At 37.9% G+C, this 16,027-nt stretch overlaps 1 long non-coding RNA gene across 1 annotated transcript in view; it reads left to right on the forward strand.

Annotated features, from left to right (window-relative positions):
- Window positions 1-16,027, forward strand: part of LOC117062635 — a 138,883-nt gene that overhangs the window by 48,660 nt on the left and 74,196 nt on the right. Inside the window, exon 3 of the long non-coding RNA XR_004428471.1 lies at window positions 8,539-8,651. This is a non-coding gene — a long non-coding RNA (uncharacterized LOC117062635). The remainder of the gene's footprint in view (window positions 1-8,538; window positions 8,652-16,027) is intronic.

Raw genomic sequence — 16,027 nt, forward strand, 5'->3', positions numbered from 1 at the left:
CTTGCCTATATTCTTCAATCTTTTTTTAAAAAAATAAAGCACTACCATTAGAGACTACCTGACTTGAAAAATGATTTTCTACTTAGCCATTAGAATGGTCTACAATCTTAGTTGCTGGGAAGCTTAACAGAAGGACTCTAAAAAAATTATGTGTTATTATTTCACTTAGATATATCTTATTTAACACATATACTCAGAAAACATACTCTTAATTTTAAGATACTTTTTCAAAACTCTTTTTTCAATGAGGTATAACATAAACATATACAAAATGCACACATCTTCAGTGTACAGGTCAATGAAGGTTTTTTTTTTTTTTTTTTTGACAGAATCTTGCTCTGTCACCCAGGCTGGTGTGCAGTGGCGTGATCTCGGCTCACTGTAACCTCCTCATCCTGGGTTCAAGCAATTCTTGTGCCTCAAACTCCCGAGTAGCTGAGATTACAGGTGTGCACCACCATGTCCAGCTAATTTTTGTATTTTTGTGTTTTAGTAGATACGGGGTTTTGCCATGTTGGCCAGGCTGGTCTCGAACTCCTGACTTCAAGTGATCTGCCCGCCTTGGCCTCCCAAAGTGCTGGGATTGCAGGCATGAGCCACTGTGCCCGGCCAGATCAATGAAGTTTCAATTTTATAATGAGTTCATTTCTACAAAACCTTGGAGTTTGAGTGTGCAGCCTCAATGAAATAAAGTACCTCTTTATTTCAAGTTTTAAGTACCTTAAGACTTCTTACCTACATTTTTGGGTTTGCTCTAACAGAACTCTCCCTTGGGTACATTGTATTGTTTAAAAATGTCGAGAGATGGAAGAAAAAAATGTCCTTACATTTTCTAGAGTTTCCAGATAAAATATACAATGACCCATTAAATTTGAATTTCAGAAGCTAATAATTTTTCAGTGTTTTAGTATATCTGGAACATACTCATACTAAAAAATTGTTATTTATCTGCAATTCAAATTTAACTGGGGTTCTGTATTTTTACTTGCTAAATCTGGCAACTCTACCCATGTTCAACTCCACATTGTGTCTAATTATCAACAGCCCTACATGCACCAAAATACTCCATTTCTAATGCTGTGCTTTGTGTCTCACAGAAATTTGAATAATATGAAAAAAGACACAATGGCCCTACAAAGGAAGGCTTCACAATGCTACTATTTTAAACAGCTGCTTATTTGTTCAGTGTTTCAGGGGAATTTACACTTCAGGGTAACAAACAATAATAAATATAGGCAATGAAGACTTTTTTGTTTGTTTGTTTTGAGACGGAGTCTCGCTCTATCACCCAGGCTGGAGTGCAATGGTGTGATATCGGCTCACTGCACCCTCCACCTCCTGGGTTCAAGCGATTCTCCTGCCTCACCCTCCTAAGTAGCTGGGATTACAAGTGTGTGCCACCACACCTGGGTAATTCTTGTATTTTACAGGGTTTCACCACTTTACAAGGTTTCATCAACAGGGTTTCACCACTTTAGCCAGGCTGGTCTTGAACTCCTGACCTCAGGTGATCCACCCACCTTGGCCTCCCAAAGTGCTGGGATTACAGACATGAGCTACTGCACCTGGCTAGGAGACATCTTTATTTATAAATTGGAAACTGGGCAACAGTGAAAGGGAGGGAGAAAAGGGGAACCAATCAGCTGATTCTGACTTGCAAGTGGTTTGGTTCTTAGGCAGCTCAGCCTCAGAAAACAGCACATTTAAAAGATGAGGGTCTGAAAATTGATTCCTTTGGGACTGTTATGCCTGTATACCCCCTTGGGAAGCTTTTGGGCATTTCTAAGTGTATAGTACAGTATTCCAGTCATGACTACTCACCCAGACTCAGAAGTCTTCTCAGAGGAAACAGCCTATAAGCTGAGAACTGAAGGATGAGTATAAGTTAACTGATGTATAGGTAATGTAAGATTGATCAGATGTTCATGGAGACTTTTTCCAGCAGATTTCAGGTTAAAAAGCATGTAAGTTAGAAAGCAGTATGTGTAGCTTGTCTTTTCACTTTGTTAATGGTTTCCTTTTCGGTGAAGAAGCTTTTTAGCTTGATGTAATCCAATTTGTCTATCTTTGCTTTTCTTGCTGTGTTTTTGAGGTCTTACCTAAAAATTCTTTGCCCAGATCAATGTCCTGTAGCATGTCCCCAACATTTTATTCTAGTAGTTCCACAGTTTCAAGTCTTAAATTTAAGTCTTTAATCCATTTTGAGTTTTTTTTTGTTTATGGTGAAAGATGGGGATCTAGCTTCATTCTTCTGCATATGGATATCTACTTCTCTCAGCATCATTTATTAAAGAGACTATCCTTTCCCCAGTGTATGTTCTTGGTGACTTTGTCAAAAATGGGATAGCTCTAAGTGTGGAATTTATGTAGGAGGAAATATCTGCAAATCATCCCTCCCACAAGGGATTAACAACCAGAATCTACCAGGAGTTAAATAACTAAATACCAAAAAAAAAAAAAAGAAAAAAATTTTAAAGGATGGGCAAAAGACCGGAATAGACAGTTTTCAAAAGAAGACACACAAATGGCCAACAGGTATATGAAAAAAAATGTTCAACATCATTAATCATCAGGGAAATGCAAATCAAAACAGCCATGAGATATCATCTCACCCCAGCTAGAATGACTATTACCCAAAAGACAAAAAATAACAAACCCTGTTGAGGATGCAAAGAAAGGGAACATCAGTACACTATTGATGGGAATATAAATTCGATCAGTCACCATGGTAAACAGTATGAAACTGTCTCAGAAAACCAAAAATAGATCTGATGGATATCCCAATTAACCTGAGAGAATTGTTACAAATTGCATACATGTATCAAAATATATGTATTCCAAAAATATGTAAAACAATGATATATCAATAGAAAATACAAAAAAGAGAAAGGTTTGTGTGTGTGTGTGTGTCAAAGTGTCCCAAGGTCCCAAGGTCCCTTGTATTGTTTAAAAACAGGGTAAAAATTAACTTCAGAATTTGCTCAATTAAATAAGTGTTAAAAATTGTTGAGTGGCCACCAATAATTAGATGGTACCAGAAAAGATAGTACCAGAAGACAGTAGATAGTACCAGAAAGACAGTACCAGAAAGAATTACTTCCCAAGTGGTAAAGCAGAAAATGGCAGGTGGAGGGTAGGGAGTGGGAAGGAGAAATGTAGGTAAAGAATAAAATTAAATCAATTCAAGAGAAAGCATTCCTGGAGAAACCTAGAAAAAGTAGGAAGACTTAACGCATAAAATAAAATGGTAGAAATCACAAAATATCAGAAATCATAATCAATGTCAATGGACCAAAGGTGAATGCAAGCTTCTAAGACTGACTAAACAAAGAGTAAACAAACAACATTTAGCTAGATGTTGTTTATAAGAGCCACACTAAATTATAAGGACAAGAAGGAAGGTTAGTAAATAAAAGGATGTAAAAAGATACACCATGGCAAATACCAACTCAATGAATGTATTTAGCCATGCTAAATAAATGTTAGGTAAAATACCTTAAGGCAAAAAATTTCTTGACATGAAGAAAGTTATTACAAATTGATAGAATGGTCAATTCATAAGAAAGAAATTTTAAATCTTTATATACTTTAAAGATACATTCAAATTATAGAAAAGACAAATAGGCAGACTTACAATAAGCAGATACAAATCACTTTCTGTAACTGATAAAGCTGACAAGCACATCAGGAAAGAAATCTCAATAGGAATTAGGACAACTTTAAACTGAAAGATAAAGAAATTATACTATTAAAAACTTAAGGGATACAACTAACGTGGTACTTGAAGGGAAATTCATAGCTTAAATATATTTTTCAGAAAATAAGAAAGGTTAAAAATAGAGACAGTGTTACTTCAAGAAAATGAAGTAATAAAGTCAGAAAATAGAAGGAAAGAATACAGACAAGGAAAAATAAACTGGAGAACAATTACAACAAGAAAAAACAATACAGATGATTAATAAGACTTGTCAAGAGAAAAATATATAAATAATTAACATACACGATAAAGGAGGAAATGGTTGAAAGAAACAGAAAACTTGATTCCATCTGTGAGTATGAAACAACTGATATGGAAGGCAAGATTTTGCCTCCCCCAAAATACCTATCCAGATGACTTAATATAGTTGAGTTTCTAATTTTTCAAGGGACAGTTACTTTCTGTTCTTGCTATATATGATGTCATATAAATTGCTGCCGAACACACAAAAAAAGAGGTGTGCGGCTCATTTTATGAGACTAGCGTAATTTTTCAAATAAAGTTTTATTTTAAAATTACAAATTTACAGAACAGTTGCAAGAAGAGTAGAAAGAACATGTCACCTCCCTATTTGAAAGTAAACTACAGGCATTATGTCCAATAACCCCCACTACTTTGTCTATTTCCTATAAACAAGGACTTTTCCCTACATAACCCTAACATACCCACGGGGGTCAGGAAATTAACATTATATACTTTAATACCATCTAATCCACGGACCCAATTCAAGAGTCTCCAAAACAGACAAATAGAATTAAATGCAATAACTTAAATATCTGATTAACTGGTGCTCAATAAATAGATATTCCTTTCACTAATTCACTGGGGACTCCTGAGTTTCTATCCTGGTAGTTGCAAGATGGATCTGTCTGCATGATCTCCAACCCTTGGACAGCCAGGAAGTGGGGTGATACCACCCCAATGTGTCACAGCCATATGACAAGGCTACATCCTGTCCACCACATTAGTCCGCCCAGAGTCTCTCCATGGCCTGTCCCTGAGAGACAAGGCTGTGAGGCTGCCCACCTGGAGCCTAATGCCAGCTTCAAGAACTCCCAGTGGGCACTATCCTTACCGGGCCGCACACAACCTCCGCCCTCAGGAAGGCAGGGACAGCGTCAGGTGGGACGCTTTGCGCAGCTGCAGGCCTCCCCCGCCGCATTCGGCCTTTAAGCCCGCACATGCTCCCTGGGGCCCCTGCGGGATTACGAGGGGGTGGGTACGGGGCCCGAGTCTCCCGCCATCTTGGGCCCTAACGGTATTTTTCCAGCTCTGGGAAGATCGGCCTGACCCGCCGCAGCGATTTTTGGTAAACCCCAGCTCGGCTTATGTATGGTTAGCCTGCTCCAGGTACTATTGATTTCCATGGTACTTCCCCACTTTTCTCCTCTGACCCACAGGGGCTTTGGCCTCCCAGGGGCGGGCTGAAGTCTGTGGTGGGATCCTCGGCTGCTTCTGTTCTCCCTACCTCTTAATGGCGGCGGCGGCTCAGACTCACCTCTCCCACCCTGGAGCAGAGCCCTTCCTCGAAAAATGCAGTTATCAGAGAGGGGAGCACCCAGCATATGGGGTCAATGATGGCTGATCCCTAATGTCAAGTTGTGTGTGAGTGTGAGAGAGACCCTAATGCCAGGGTGTGTGAATGTGAGAGAAACCCTAATGTCAGGGTGTATTAGTGTGACAGAGAGATCCTAATTTCAGGGTATGTGTGTGTGAGAGAGACCCTAATGCCAGGGTGTGTGTGAGTGTGAGAGATCCTCATGCCGGGGAGTGTGTGACGTGAGAGAAATCCTGATGTCAGGATATGTGTGTGAGAGAGACCTTAATGCCAGGGTGTGTGAGTGTGAGAAATCCTAACGTCAGGATGGGTGAGTGTAACTGAGAGACCCTAATATCAGGGTGTGTGAGTGTAACTGAGAGATCCTAATGTCAGGGTGTGTGAGTGTGAGAGAAATCCTAATGTCAGGGTGTGTGTGTGAGAAAAAGACCCTAATATCAGGGTGTGTGAATGTGACTGAGAGATCCTAATATCAGGGTGTGTGAGTGTGAGAGAAATCCTAATGTCAGGGTGTGTGTGTGTGAGAGAGACCCTAATGCCAGGGTGTGTGTGAGAGAAATCCTAATGTCAGTGTGTGTGTGACACACCTTAATGCCAGGGTGTGTGAGTGTGAGAGATCCTAATATCAGGGTTTGTGAGCGTGGCTGAGAGATCCTAATGTCAGCGTGTGTGTGTGAGAGAGACCTTAATGCCAGGGTGAGTGGGAGAGATCCTAATATCAGGGTTTGTGAGTGTGACTGAGAGATCCTAATGTCAGGGTGTGTGTGTGTGAGAGAGACCCTAATGTCAGGGTGTGTGTGTGTGTGAGAAATCCTAATGTTAGGGTGTGTGTGACTGTGAAAGAAATCCTAATTTTAGGATGTGTGTGTTAGGGAGAGATCCCAATGCCAGGTTGTGTGTGAGTGTGTGAGTGTGTGAGAGAGAACAATCCTAATGCCAGTGTATGTGTGAGAAAGAGATCGTAATGCCATGGTGTGTGTGTGAATTAGATTCTAAGCCAGGGTGTGTGTGAGTGTGTGAGATATGCTAGGGTTGTATTAGGAAGAGATCCTAATGCCAGGGTGTGTGTGTGAGTGTGAGAGATCCTAATGCCGAGTTGTGTGTGAGTTGAGCGTGTGTGTGTGTGTGTGTGTGTGAGAGAGAGAGTGTGTTAGTGTAGACCAAAAGACATAAAGAGAGTTAAGGTATGGAGGTGCTTTTCTAACGAAATTTATCTTTGATGAATCACTTAATTGTTGTACCACTTTGGTATACATTCAATTTTTCTAACCTTTTGAAATTAACAAGAAATATAAGCTCTTTACAGCATGTCAGCTAAAGCAGAGGGTCAAGTGAATTCCCTTTTACCCCCGGAACTCTTTTTCCAGTTCCATCTCCTGATTTATTTGTTTGATATGTACCCGTCACACTTTCCTCTATTTGTATACGAACACATAATCATGTATACATGTAAGATATCATTTTAATATCTTTTTTATATTACTCTGACCTCCTCCCAAATTGAATAGGATTCTTAAGACCTATTGATCAGAGCGAATAGACATTTTTTATTAGTAATTACAAATATTAAAATAGGTCCTCTATGAATTATTCTTTTCCTCCATTAATGAACATTCAAGTTGTGCATGTGTGCCTGTGCATGTGTGTGTACGTGTGTGTGTCGTATAGCTTTAGTGAAGTATATCTGAGATAAACCACATATTTGAAGTGTACAATTTGACATTTGACACATGTATACTCTATGAAACCATTATAAACGACATCATAAGCACATCCATCACCTTCAAAAGTTTCCTTTGGTCCCACTCCAACCTGCACTCCCCTTACCCGAGTCAATCATTGATTTTTCTGTTACTGTAGATTAATTGGCATTTTCTAGGATTTTATACAAATGGATTCATAAATTGTGTATTCTGCCTCTTTGTGTTTCAGCATAATTGTTTTGAGAATCATCCATGTTTTTATGAGTATCAGTGCTTCATTCCTTTTTTTTTTTCTTTCTTTGAGACGCAGTTTCCCTCTTATTGCTCAGGCTGGAGTGCAATGGCGAGACCTCGTTTCACCGCAGCCTCCACCTCCCGGGTTCAAGGGATTCTCCTGCCGCAGCCTCCAAGTAACTGGGATTACAGGCATGCGTCACCACATCTGGCTACTTTTGTATATTTAGCAGAGACAGGGTTTCTCCATGTTGGTCAGGTTGATCTCGAACTCCTGACCTCAGGTGATCCGCCTGCCTTGGCCTCCCAAAGTGCTGAGATTACAGCATTCCTTTTTATTGTTGGATAGTTTCCATTTTATGCGGTATGACTATTCTATGGTTCCATTGTTTATTGTGTTGACAAACATTTGGGTTGTTTTGTTTTTGGCTATTACAAGTAGACTTGCTGTGAACAGTCTCCTACAAGTTTTTGCATGGACATATGTTTTCATTTATCTTGAGTAAATACTCGGAAGTGAATTGGCTGGGTCATGTGGAAGGTATATGGTATATATTTAACTTTTAAAGAAACTTCCAAACTGTTCGCCAAGTGTTTGTACCATTTTACACTTCCTTCTGCAGTCTGTGACTTTTCCAGTTACACTATACCCTCACTAATGTTTGGTATGGTTGCCCTTTAATTTCAGCCATTCTAGCAGATGTGAAGTGTTTAGTGTGATTTAATTTGCATTTTCTTAGTGACAATGATATTAAGCATCTTTTTCAAATGCTAATTTTCCATCCATAAATCCTCTTTGGTAAAGTGGCTGCTAAATCTTTTACCTATTTTTAAATTGGATTTTTCTTTTTTTTTTTTTTACTATTGAGTTGTAAAAGTTCTTTATATATTTTAGAGACAGGTTCTAGGTTATATGTTTTGTATTTTCTCACTCTCTGGCTTGCCTTTAGTTTTTTTATTGTGTCTTTAGGAGAGCAAAATATTTTAATTTTGATAAACTCTGATGTATTGATTTTTTTCCCTCTTTAGTAGTTTGAATTTTTTTGTGTCCTATTTAAGACATCTTTGCTAAGTCAAGTTACCTACGATTTTCTATTTTTTTCTGAGAAGTTTTATACATTTAGTTCTTATATGTGGGTTTATATTCCATTTAGAATAAATTTTTGCATGTGGTCAGTTTTTTTTTCCCTCTTTTAAGCTTTTGGCTATCTAACTGTTAAAGCATCATTTGTTGAATTGCTGGCACCTTGGTTGAAATCATTTTATCTTTTATTGACTTTATCTAGGTCTTAATTCTGGATTCTATGATCTGTTCCAGTGAATTATATTTCCACACCAGTACTACACCAGTACCACAGTGTCCTGAGTGCTGTAACTTTATAATTAGTCTCAAACTCAGGTAAGCATAAATTCTCAAACTTTAATCTTTCTCAGTTTATTTATTTATAACCGATTTAGACCATTCTGTTCCTTTGCATTTCCGTAAAAGATTTGAATTTCTACCAAAATGCATCCCAGGATTTTGATTGGGATTATGTCAGTTCTGTAGGTGACTTTGGGAAGAATTGATACCTTAAAATTAATTTACATCATCTTTAATTTCTCTTAGCAGAGTTTTATAGTTTTAATTTTATAAGTGTTTCAATAAACATCTTTCAGTATAAATTCTTATATTCCTAAGGATAGATTACCAAGAGTAATCTTGGTATCAAAAGATGTGAGGATTTTAAGATTAATGGTGCTAAAAGTTTACATTACAAAAATATTATAAGAATTTATTCTCGGGCCGGGCGCAGTGGCTCAAGCCTGTAATCCCAGCACTTTGGGAGGCCGAGAGGGGCGGATCATGAAGTCAGGAGATTGAGACCATCCTGGCTAACATGGTGAAACCCCGTCTCTACTAAAAAAATACAAAAAACTAGCCGGGCAAGGTGGTGGGCGCCTGTAGTCCCAGCCACTCGGGAGGCTGAGGCAGGAGAATGGCGTGAACCCGGGAGGCGGAGCTTGCAGTGAGCTGAGATCCGGCCACTGCACTCCAGCCTGGGCGACAGAGTGAGACTCACCGTTTCAAAAAAAAAAAAAAAAAAAAAAAAAAAAAAAAAGAAAATGTATTCTCTTACCCAGAATCTATGAACTTTCATTCTCAACATCTTCTTCATTTGTTCTGGATATAATCATTCAGTTGTTTTTTCCTAACACAGTACATGGAAGAGGAATTTTCATTTTTCTTTTCCCCATACCAGTGATATGGAACATATTTCTATATTAAGGATGCTTTATATTTATATTCCATGTTACAGTTTTTTTTTTTTAAATCTGTCGTGTGTCTATTCATAAGCTGTTCTTTTTTTTTGTGTGTGTCAGAGTCTCGCTCTGTTGCCCAGGCTGGAGTACAGTGGCACGATATCGGCTCACTGCAAACTCTGCCTCCTGGGTTCATGCCATTCTCCTGCCTCAGCCTCCCGAGCAGCTGGTACTTCAGGCGCCCTCCACCACGCCCGGCTAATTTTTTGTATTTTTAGTAGAGACGGGGTTTCACCGTGTTAGCCAGGTTGGTCTCAATCTCCTGATCTCGTCCGCCTCGGCCTCCCAAAGTGCTGGTATAACAGGCAAGAGCCACCGCGCCCGGCCGATATTCTTTTCTGTATAGCAATTTTAGCATCTATGTACCTGTGTTCTTCATTCCTTTTACGGTTTTTGGGTTTCTGTCTTTTTTAAGATTGTCCACCTTATCGTAAAATATTTCAAATGCTTTTCTAAATTTTCTTCTAACTTTATGGCATTTTGAAAAGAATTTTGTTTCAGTGTATTTTTCTTGACTGTCAGAGAAGAAATCTATGGCCATTTATAGAAAAATTCGAAATGGAAAAATCAGAAAGAAGGAAAAATCACTGTCACTTAATATAATCCATGGGAAAGCAAGCATTTTCTTAAAAAAATGTTATTATTATTTATTTATTTTTTTGACAGAGTCTTGCTCTGTCAACCAGACTGGAGTGCAGTGGCAGGATCTCGGCTCACTGCAACCTCTGTCCCTCAGGGTCAAGCCATCCTCCCACCTTAGCCTCCTAAGTAGCTGGGACCAGAGGTGCACGTTACCATGCCCCGCTAATTTTTGTATTTATCGCATTGTTTCTCCTTCAACAGTTGATGAAATTTGGGTAGTTTTCACTTTTAGTTGTTAGGAATAATGCTACTAAGAATGGTCCTGTCCAAATATTTTTGTGGATGTGTGTTTTCAGATTTCTTTGGTCTATATCTAGTAATAGAATTGCTGTTTAAGTTTCTGAGGAATCACCAAACTTTTTGAAAATGGCTGCACCATTTTACAGATGCAGATTGCAGGAGGGTTCTAATTTCTCTACATTCTTGCGAACACTTGTAATTGTTCATTTTTTAAAACACAAGTCATCCTAGTGTGTCTGAAGTGGCATTTCATTGTAGTTTGCATTTTCCTAGTGACTGATGATGTTGACTTTCTTTCTATATACTTATTGGCTGTTTGTGTATCTTTTCTGAAGAAATACATAGTCAAATCCTTTGCCTGTGTTTAGATTGGATTGTCTTTCCATTGTTAAGTTTGAGATCTTTACATATATTGTGCATCAAGCCCCTTATCAGATAGATGATTTGCAGATATTTTGTGCCATTTGGTGGGTTGACTTTTCACTTTTCTGATGAGTCCTTTGGAGCATAGGTTTTTTTAAAACTTTGATGGTTCAATTGATCTTTTTAAAAATCTTTTGTCACTTGTGCTTTTGGAATCATATTTAAGAAGCCATTGCCTAATTAGGTTATTGTCTTGATATGTTTTCTGTTCCTTATAGCAATACCTGAAACTGGGTAATATATAAAGAAAAGGAATTTATTTCTTACAATTATGGAGGCTGAGAAGTCCAAAGTCAAGGGGCCCCATCTGGTGAGAGCCTTCTTGCTAGTGGGGATTCTGCAGGTCCTGAGGTGGTACAGGGCATCACATGGACAGGGGGTGAGCATGCTCGTTCAAGTCTTTCTTCCTCCTCTTATAAAGCCACCAATCCCACTCCCTGATAACCCGTTAACCCACGTATGGATTAATTCATTTATAAGGACAGTACACTCCTGACCTATTCACCCCTATCAAATGTCCCACATCTCAGTGATTAAGTTGCAATGTGAGTTTTGGAGGGGACAAACATTTAAACCATAATAGTCATGAAAATTTATTTCAATTTTTTTAAGGGATTGACAGCTTTAGTTCTTATCCATAGGTTTTTTAATCCATTTTCAGTAGCTTTTTGTGCAGATGCTCCTCAACTTGCAATAAGATTACATCTTTTTTTTTTTTTTTGAGACGGAGTCTCGCTTACTCTTTCGCCCAGGCTGGAGTGCAATGCCGTGATCTCAACTCACTGCAAGCTCCGCCTCCTGGGTTCACGCCATTCTCCTGCCTCCTGCCTCTCAGCATCCCAAGTAGCTGGGACTACAGGTGCCCTCCACCGCGCCCAGCTAATTTTTTGTATTTTTGGTAGAGATGGGGTTTCACCATGTTAGCCAGGATGGTCTCGATCTCCTGACCTCATGATCCGCCTGCCTCGGCCTCCCAAAGTGCTGGGATTACAGGTGTGAGCCACCGTGCCCAGCTGAGATTACATCTTGATAAACTCATTTGAAATTGAAAATACTGTAAGTTGAAGATGCATTTAACGCTGGCAACAAAAGAGATGGTCCCTGACTTACCATGGTTCAATTTAGGATTTTCAATTTCATGATAGTGTGGAAGCAATACACATTCAGTAGAAACTGTACCTCCTTTTTAAGTTGCAAGGAGCTCTTAGATTTCTATGGGGTTATGTCCCCCAAAATTCCCTGTAAACCTGAAAAATCTTAAGTCAAACCATCGTAAGTCTGAGAACATCTCATGTATATTGTGTGAGGTTGGGGTCTGACTTCATTCTTTTACATGTGGGTATCCATTTTTTTTCAGGACCATTTTTTGAAAATATTATTATTTCCCCATGAATAAACTTGGCATCTTGTAAATGTTTACCTTTTTCAGTGTGTTAATGTTGACACTCATGGTGCAAAAGCAATGGTGGGTAAAACTGCTGGCACCTTGCTGTGAATCAAGGCAATGGCACCAAACTATTGGTAGTCATTTTATTATTTACTACCAAACACTTGCAATAAAAAAGGTGGCAGTTTCACTTTAAAATGTCCTTGATCTAGCAGTAAAAATGAATGATATTGAAGCATGATCCTTGAAAATATGTCTTTTTAGTATTCCATGTGATGAAATGGGAGGTACTCATAAAAGCACATCTGTTGATACTGAACTGTGCAGATCGACTCTAGGAAAAGCATTTGATGTAACTATTTGAGTTGCAAACCAATGTGGCAAACTGAGTCAGATTTGGGTACTTGGCACATTGAAGCAAGCTCCTCACTTGGAGGAAAACAACTGACAGTATTTGTCAATGATAAAATCCAAGTTTTAAAGCAAAAATTAGAAAAGTCAGGAAAGTTATGTCTGCCATTCTGAGTTTGATGGTATCCCCAGATTTGATGACTTTTCTGATGAGATTGCTGGTGATACCAGTCAGTTTTATTTGGGAATGTTGGGTAATGTAGTATGTTGACATATGGAAGATCTGTACATCTAACCAATATTTTCAAATTAACCCATGTGATATCTTATAAAATCATGCATATTTAAATATTTCAAAGTACAAGATAGGTAGGCCAGTAGATTTTTAAGTTAACAGTACAAAAAGTTCCCTTATGATTTTATATTCCATATTGTAAACTAACTTCGAAGAAACTACTACTCATTGAGTTGTTGTGCATATCAAAGAAGAATGTCTTCAGTTATATGAAAAAGCTTTTAATGTTCTCCTCCCTTTTCCAACTACGTGTCTGTATAGCTAGATTTTCTTCACATCCTTCACCCAGAATAGCCTATTGCAACACATTGAATGTAGAAGCAGATATGAGAATCCAGCTTAATTTCTATTAAGCAGACATTAAAGAGATTTGTAAAAATTATAAAACCATGTCACTTTTCGCTATTTTTTTTTTTTGGTTTCAGGAAATATAACCATCTCTCATGAAAATATCTATGTTTTTAGTGGGTTTAGTATTTTTAAATGAATTAAATATATTTAAAATTTCTATTTTTCTTTCTAAACTGATAAATGTTGATAGATATAAATCACATAAATGAAAACTCTCTGAGATCTTCAGTGATTTGTAGGACTATAAATGTATCCTGAGAACAAAGGTTTGAGAACCACTAGTTTTTTTTTTTTTTTTTTTGTTGAGACGGAGTCTCGCTCTGCCACCCAGGCTGGAGTGCAGTGGCCGGATCTCAGCTCACTGCAAGCTCCGCCTCCCGGGTTTACGCCATTCTCCTGCCTCAGCCTCCCGAGTAGCTGGGACTACAGGCGCCCGCTACCTCGCCCGGCTAGTTTTTTTGTATTTTTTTTTTAGTAGAGACGAGGTTTCACCGTGTACTAGTTTAATAGAACTTTTTTGTTGCTTTTGATAGAGAGGGTAGGGAGGGGCTAGGGACTGTTAAGTTTGTGGGAGGTTACAGTTTTAATTAGAATAGTCAGGGAATACTTCACCTAGAGGGGATCTTCTGACCAAAACTTGAAGGAAGTGAGGAAGCAAGCTGTGCTCTGACAGCAGTTAAGCCCTAAGCCCAGAGGTGAAAAGATTCGTGGAATGGCAAGGGAGGCATTGTAGCTTCAGTGTAATAAGTGAGGGGAGTGTAATAGGAAATAAGGTTAGAGAAAACATGGGAGGTTTTGGTGTTGGTGGTGGTGGTGGTGGTGGTGATGGTTAGCCCTTTTGGACTTCATGAAGCCATTTTGATGGCTTTAATTTTCACTCAGTGAAATTAGAAGCCACTGATGTTTTTTTTTTCTCTCAGCATATTGTATCTTATATTTTAAAAAGATCAGTCTGGTTACAATGCTAAGAATATTCACAGGTTGGGATAGGGTGGAGTTAAGGCTAAAAGACTAGTGAGGAAGGTAGTATCACAGATGACAGAGGAAGGTAGTTTAGACCAGGATTGTGGCAGCAGGATTGCAAGTGTCAGATTTTTATATGCTCTGGAAATGAACCCATTAGAATTTCCTGGTGGATTGTGAGTGGAATGATAGTGGAGTCATAGATGATGAAGATATTTGTCTTGAGAAAATCCTTCATACAGTAAATTAAATTGATTTCAATGTTGTTTACAGCTTCATTTTTTGCCTATAATTAACAAAATTAATATATTTAAAAAATTGTATGGCCTCTGGGTTTTGTCTCCTAAAAGATGTCTCCCTTAGTTAGATTAGAAAAATACTCTTTTATTTTCTTCTAATTCTTTTAGATAGTTTCAGTAAATTAGTTCTTTTATCTACCTGGTGTTTAATTTTGCTCTCATTAAAGCAGTTTCTCAAGTTCAGAACTGTTGACATATTGGGCTGAATAATTCTTTGTTTGTGGAAGAATGTGCTCCGCTGTGCATTATAGCATATTCAGTGGCATCTCTGGCTTCTACCCACTAGAGACTGGTAGCACTCACTTTCTACCTCAGTTAAGACAACTAAATGTATTTCCAGATGCCCCCAAATGTTCCCTTGGGGAAAAAATTACTCCTGGTTGTGAACTTCAGTAAAGAATGTTAAAAAAAATTAAGCCCTGATTTTGAAATACGCATACTCAAATAGTATACCCAGTTTTATTTTCATCACATCAGTGTCATTAACAAGGTGAATCTAGAAACCATTCTGAATGTATGGAAACGACAGGAGGAGGAAAACCAAAGCACAGATGCTTCAACTTGTATCAGTCTTTTGGAACATAGTAACCTTGCCAGAATACTGGCCAAAGTTTGAGCAGAATGATCTTAAATTTTGAAAAAGGAAGACTTAATAAGCAGATTCTGTCCCAGAATGGTGCTTTGCTTGTTTGTTTGTGTGGGTGTTTTTTTTTTTTTTTTGTATTTGCATCTTTCATTTTTATTTTGGTTCTTATCCATGATTATGTAGTTGAGTTGAAACAACAGTGTAAAGCAGTGGAAATAATATACATAGTGCACTGGACTGATAATCAGAAAACCTAATCAGAAACCTGAATCTGCTTTTAGATTTCAATTTTGATCAATTTTGGTTTCAATTGATCTTCAGTTCTGTGGTCTGAAAAATGAAGAATCTTATTGTGAAGATCAGTTAAACTAGTGTACTAAAAACCTTTAAAAAATTTAAAGCATTATAAGGAGTTATTAATACAAGGAACTATTATTTTACCTGCTTTAAGATTTTTGACAAAATTTATATTTAAAACTTAAAATTGTATCATAGTTCTAGACCTGTACTTTGAAATACTGTAGTCACTAACCACATATAGCTACTGAGCATTTGATATGTGGTTAGTCCAAATTGAGATGTACGCTAAATGTAAAATGTACACCATAGTTTGAAGACTTAGTATTAAAAAGAAATCAAATGTCATAATTTGTGTTGATTACATGTTGAAATGATAGTGGTTTGGGTATATTGAGTTAAAATAGATTTCTCTTTTTAATTACTTTTTAATGGTGTTACTGGATTACTTTATATAGATGGCTTAATTGTGTTTCTAGTGGACTCCACTGGTCTAGAATTGTTTGATGTTAATTTATAGAAGAGAAACTTCAATGAGTGCCATTATCTATAATATATGTTCTATAGAATCAGGAAATTTTAGTATAGAAAGGGTTTTCCCTATCAATTTTAATAGTGTTTGCAGATTATATTTTCC

This window comes from Trachypithecus francoisi, unplaced genomic scaffold (genome assembly GCF_009764315.1).
Source record: "Trachypithecus francoisi isolate TF-2019V2 unplaced genomic scaffold, Tfra_2.0 Lachesis_group17, whole genome shotgun sequence".
Lineage (NCBI taxonomy): Eukaryota > Metazoa > Chordata > Mammalia > Primates > Cercopithecidae > Trachypithecus > Trachypithecus francoisi.